At 44.4% G+C, this 5,888-nt stretch overlaps 1 long non-coding RNA gene across 1 annotated transcript; it reads right to left on the bottom strand.

The window, feature by feature from the left end:
- Nucleotides 1-224: 224 nt before the first annotated feature.
- Nucleotides 225-4,963, bottom strand: LOC133151386 (uncharacterized). The gene is made up of 2 exons (XR_009713899.1): nt 4,693-4,963; nt 225-640 (listed from the first exon to the last, which is right to left on the bottom strand). It is a non-coding gene; the product is annotated as an uncharacterized LOC133151386 (long non-coding RNA).
- Between the last annotated feature and the right edge of the window lie 925 nt (nt 4,964-5,888).

Below are 5,888 nucleotides of genomic sequence, written 5' to 3'. Positions count from 1 at the left end.
ATGATTAACCACTTGCTGAGGACACACCCAAACTTGTTCTGTTCCCACAACATCGTAAAACAATTGTGCTAAGACGCCCTGCACTGATTGACCAGCTGCCGAGGAGAACACCAAACTTGTTCACTCTCACTTCCACTCTGTTTTCTCTCAATAAATACTAACTTGCAAGAGGTGAAAGGCAGACTGTTTTCAAGCATCTCTTTACCACACAGGGTGCTGATGGCTTTCTAGTCAAGTCAAGTTTATTTGTATAGCCCTAAATCACAAGCAGTCTCAAAGGGCTTCACATAGACAGAAATTGACAATTATTCTCAAAGCATCCCCTGATCTTAAGCTCCCAAAAGGGCAAGGAAAAACTTAAAAACCCCTAGCAGGGGGAAAATGAGAAACCTTGAGAAGGGACCACAGATGGAAGGATCCCCCTTTCAGGATCACCAGGTTGAAATGGATGCAGAGAGGGCAGAAATGATACAACATGAAAATCAATTAAATAAAAAGTGGATGTCCATGTCACAGCAGAGGGCTGCCGAAAGGAGCCCTCAATTGTCCTGGCAGTGCTCTTCGAGGAGGTTGAGCTGCAGTTCCCCTATCCTGAATTGGCCACGAGAATCCAGATAGCCGCTGTCAGCATGGGTACCACCTAACCACCTCCCCGGCCGGGGAGGGGGGAGGGAGGGGGTGGAGAGGGAGAGAAAACAAACTCCAGCCGAATCGGCCACTACAGGTTAGTTAAAGGCCATGTCATAGAAATGTGTCTTTAAACGTGTCTTAAATGTTTCTACTGAGGTAGCAGTCCTAATATCCATTGGTAGGGCATTCCAAAGCTCTGGAGCCCGAATAGAAAATGCTCTAGAGCCTGCAGACATTTTCTTAGCCCTCGGTGTCGCTAAAAGGGTAGCGTTTTGCGAACGAAGGTTACGAGACGGAACATAAGGAACAACTAGGTCGACGAGATATGAAGGCGCTAAGCCATGCAGCGATTTATAGGTTAATAGAAGAACCTTGAAGTCACATCTTAAATGGACCGGAAGCCAATGTAAGTTGGCTAGTATTGGGGTAATGTGATCAAATTTTCTTGTCCGAGAGAGCAGCCTTGCAGCGGCATTTTGTACTAACTGTAGACTTTTGATGCGGGACTTAGGAAGACCCGAAAATAGTACATTACAGTAGTCCAGGCGCATGTATAATAGTTTCCGCATCACCGGTCGAGAGGATCGGACGAATCTTTGCAATATTACGAAGGTGAAAAAACGCAATTCTGGTTATATTCTTAATGTGCTTTTGAAAGGAGAGAGTTTGGTCAAATATTACCCCGAGATTAGTTACAGTATCGCTTTGAGTGATAGTACGGTTATCTATAGTTATAGCGGTTTCCTTGAATAAGTGTTGATAACGAGCTGGACCAATTATCAACATCTCAGTTTTATCTGGGTTAAGACGAAGGAAGTTGAGAGACATCCATTGCTTGATCTCCGCAAGGCACTTCTCAAGATTACAACAATCCCGCGGATCTGTCATCGATAACGGCATATATAATTGGGTGTCATCCGCATAGCATTGAAAACTAATATTATATTTACGTATTATGTCCCCAAGCGGAATCATATAAATATTAAAAAGAATTGGTCCGAGAACCGATCCCTGTGGGACACCACATGTAACATTATAGAGCTCCGAGGACGCATTGCCATGGACCACTCGGTGCGTCCTGTTTGATAGATAGGAATGGAACCAGCCTAGTGCTGACCCTGAAATACCAACACAACTTTTAAGACGCCCTAATAAAATATCGAAGTCTACAGTGTCGAAGGCAGCACTAAGATCGAGTAGTAACAGTACAGACGAAATGTTTGAATCCATAGCTACGAGGAGATCATTAGTCACTTTAGCAAGTGCTGTCTCAGTGGAATGATTAGCTCTAAAACCAGACTGAAAAGTGTCGTATCGATTATTGGCGACCATGTAATCAATAAGCTGCTGCGCTACTACTTTTTCAAGAAGTTTTGCTATGAATGGGAGGTTTGAAACTGGCCTATAATTACTGAGACAGTCCGGGTCAAGATTTGGTCGCTTAAGTAACGGTTTAATGATAGCGGTTTTAAAGGCTGTTGGCACTATCCCAGAGGAGACAGACAGATTGATTATATTTAAGACGGACAGTCCTAAAATTTGAAATAATTCTTTAAGTAGTTTGGCTGGAAGAGGGTCGAGTAAACATGTTGTTTGTTTAGCCGCACTAACAATTTGTGTAAGCCTTTCAAGAGACACGCTTTTAAAAGTTGAGAGGGTTGTTGCATGATCATCAGCGTTGGTAAACGGCGTGCTCGACCGAGCGATTGGAATGCTATTCTTGATCTCATCCCTAATGGATTCAATCTTTTGAGCAAAAAATTTCATGAACTCATCAGCTGAGTGGAAGGAACTATCGGAGGTCGGCTGGCGCAGAGTCAGCTTTGCCACTGTATCAAATAGGTGTTTCGGATTGTTTTTATTGAGATTAATAACTTGCGAAAAATATCGAGTTTTTGCTAAGATAAGCGCATCTTTATATTTCAGGAGGCTATCCTGCCATGCCTGATGGAAAACCTCAAGTTTGGTTAGACGCCATCTGCGCTCATGCTTTCTACATAATTGCTTAAGCGTACGCGTTTCATCTGTGAACCACGGAGTAGGCACTCTACGGCGAGTTTTCAGACGTAACGGCGCCACAGAGTCAATGGCATTTAACAATGTCGCATTGAATTCATTCGTAAGATTATCAATAGAGCCGGCGTATGTGAGAAAATTAGTGGTTGCCGGCGACAGTATTTCAGATAGCGCAGTTGCAGTCATAGAGTTGAAATGACGGCTCCTATAATGCTGATTGCTCTCTTGTCTTTGACAAGGAACTAGAATTTCAAACTTTATTAGGTAATGATCAGACAAAACAGTAGTGTATGGCAGTACTGCTATATTTGAGGTTGCAAGTCCTCGGGATAATACCAGATCTATGGTATTTCCATTCTTATGCGTTGCTGCCTGTACAGCTTGCGTAAAACCAAAGGTATCAGTTAAAGTCTGAAACGCCGAAGTAAGTGGCTCTGACGGTAAATTCATGTGGATGTTGAAATCGCCCATGATAATTATATTATCCGCATTGGTTACTAGATCAGCCACAAATTCTGAAAATTCATCCAGGAAGCCAGAGTAAGCCCCGGGTGGACGGTAAATAACAACAAGATAAAATGACGGTAAAGCGGTGGATCGGACAATGAGAACCTCAAATGTTTTAAATACGTTGATCGAACGAGGCCTAAAACTAAGCTCGGAATTCGAGATGAGGGCGACACCCCCACCCTTTTTTCGAGGACGCGCCACATGCGAGCTCACAAAATTTGGAGGCGAGGCCTCATTAAGCGCCATCAGTTCATTAGGTTTTAACCAGGTCTCGCAGAGACCAAAAGCGTTTAGATTATGTTCTGTGATGAGATCATTAACGAGAATGGCTTTCGTATGAAGCGATCTAATATTCATAAAACCAAGTTTAAGTGTAATTGGTCGATCCGGGTGCGTATTTATCGAAGGATATTTATACGAAATGCGAGTAAGATTGTGTTCTCTAAGCCTGACATCACCTCTCAAATGTTTGTTAGCGCGGTGGGCTGATACGACCGTGGGAATCTGATAGTAAATATTCGTTACACGTGTAGAATTATCTGAAACCGGCACCGTTTCCTCAGCAAAACCGGTCGGGGTGGAGTGATTGGATTTGTCTACTACCCCAGTAGAAAGTGCGTTTATGTGTACTGTCGCACTATTCAAACTATCACGCTCTAGTCTACACAAGGAGCTATGTGCATGCTGGGAGTCTAGCCTAGCGCTAGTTAACTTTATCTTAACAGACTCCAAACCCATCCTGACAGGTGGTCTAATCACCTGTGACCCGGCCTGCTCTAAAGTGACCTGTCATGTGTGGCTCAAACAGTAATCTATATTCCTAGAAAGAGTGAAGGCGCCTTCACGGTTAGGGTGAAGGCCGTCCTTCCTCAGCAGGTCGGGGCGGCCCCAGAAGGAAGGCCAGTTATCTATGAAATACAGTCCCTGCTTCTTACAGAACCCAGCCATCCATCGATTAAGGGAGACTAATCTACTAAGCCTCTCATCAGTGCCTCTCCCAGGCAGGGGGCCAGAGACAAATACTCGATGCCGACTCATCTTTCTAGCGAGATCACAAGTCCTCGCTATGTTTCTCTTTGTGATCTCCGACTGCCTCATCCTAACATCATTGGAGCCGACGTGTATCACTATGTCCGAGTAGCTAGTGTTGATGGAACTACGCTGTTGACTAGACCTATTGCGAGTCAGCTCCCTAAGATTAGCTTCTATGTCGGGTGCTCTGCCCCCAGGAATACACATTACCGTGGCTGGATTTGTAAGCGTAATATTTCGGGTAATGGAGTCACCTATGACCAAAGTGCGAGGGCCAGTAGACCGAGATGACTTTGGACGGCTATGCGTCTTACCTGGCTCATCGCGATTAGCAAGCCGCTTGGGGCTAATGCTAACTGGGCTAGCGGGCTGACTACAGCCCGCGTCTGTATCCGCCACATCTACAGTTATCGCGCAATTCTGCTCTAACTGGCGGACACGTCCCTCTAGCAGGGACAACCTCTCTAAGAGAAGGGTGCAGTTGGTGCACGAAGCCACACAAACCTCTCGATCCGCAGCCATACTTTGTGTCCGATGATCGACGGCAGACAAACGGCCACGAAGCCTCCGCTCTCCCAGGCACTCCAACTGTGAAAAAAAAAAAAAAGATCGACAGTGTAATAAAAGATTCAAACTTACTTTAGAGTCAGGGAGATGAGTTCCACGCTGGAGAAAACAAAATCGTCCAAGCCTGAAAAGTATTGGGAGTCTGGCTGAGAAGGAAGAGGGCGTCCGGCAGAGAACCCGGAAGCCGCCTCGACAAATTCCACCCCAAAAAGGCAAAAACTTTCTCCGCTTGCAGGCGTAAAATGGCCAAACTGTCTCACGTGTGGTTCTTGCAAAGAAGTTAGAGTGAGGAACACTCTAACAGTGATAATGGTTGACCATCAGCACTGAAGACAGGAGCCAGTGGTTCTGAGGTTGAAGGGCCATAGACTTTCTTCAAGCTGTCGTAAAAGCGCTTCATGTCGTTCCTATCTGCAAAGCCCCGGAACTCGTCTGCTTTGCTGCTCAGCCAGGAATCCTGCATCTGGGCCAACTTCACTTGAGTGATGCTCCGTACTCACCTCAGAGTCAGCAGCGGCGTTGTTTATAAGTGACACAAAGGACGAAGATTTCGATGGATTTAATGATTTGGAGTGACACGGATGGTTTGATAGACTTTTTATTATTATTACTATTACTATTATCATAGTTATTTGAATAACTCATAATATGTTACGTCAGGCACGTTCTCAGTTCCTCATTTGTGTTTATGTAACATTAGCATACTGTATCGTTTAGCCTGTTGTTGTCTATGTCTGTTCTTGGTGTTGTATTTTGTCAAATAAAGTTCCCCCAAAAATGCGACTTGTACTCCGATGCGACTTATTTATGTTTTTTTTTCTTCTTTATTATGCATTTTTGGGCTGGTGCGACGTATACTCCAGAGCGGGATGTGTACAGACCCTTTTGCGTCAGTTATTTAACTGTGATTATTTTCCCCTTGGTACACAACAGCCCTAATATTCAAAATGTGTGTTCCATTCACTCTTTTTTGTGTGTAAGAACCTTTGATCTCAGATGTTTTCAAATAAAACACAAGTAAGGCTTTCTACTCTTTCTGTCAACTCATAATTCAGTTTCCAGATGGAGTCACTTAGAAACAAGTGTCATGCACTTTGAGTGCCCTCACTTGGTTGTGAGGAAATGTTGAGTTC

This window comes from Syngnathus typhle, linkage group LG3, assembly GCF_033458585.1.
Source record: "Syngnathus typhle isolate RoL2023-S1 ecotype Sweden linkage group LG3, RoL_Styp_1.0, whole genome shotgun sequence".
NCBI lineage: Eukaryota > Metazoa > Chordata > Actinopteri > Syngnathiformes > Syngnathidae > Syngnathus > Syngnathus typhle.
The sequence above is the reverse complement of the archived record's forward strand: the minus strand, read 5'-3'. Positions and strand labels throughout refer to the sequence as shown.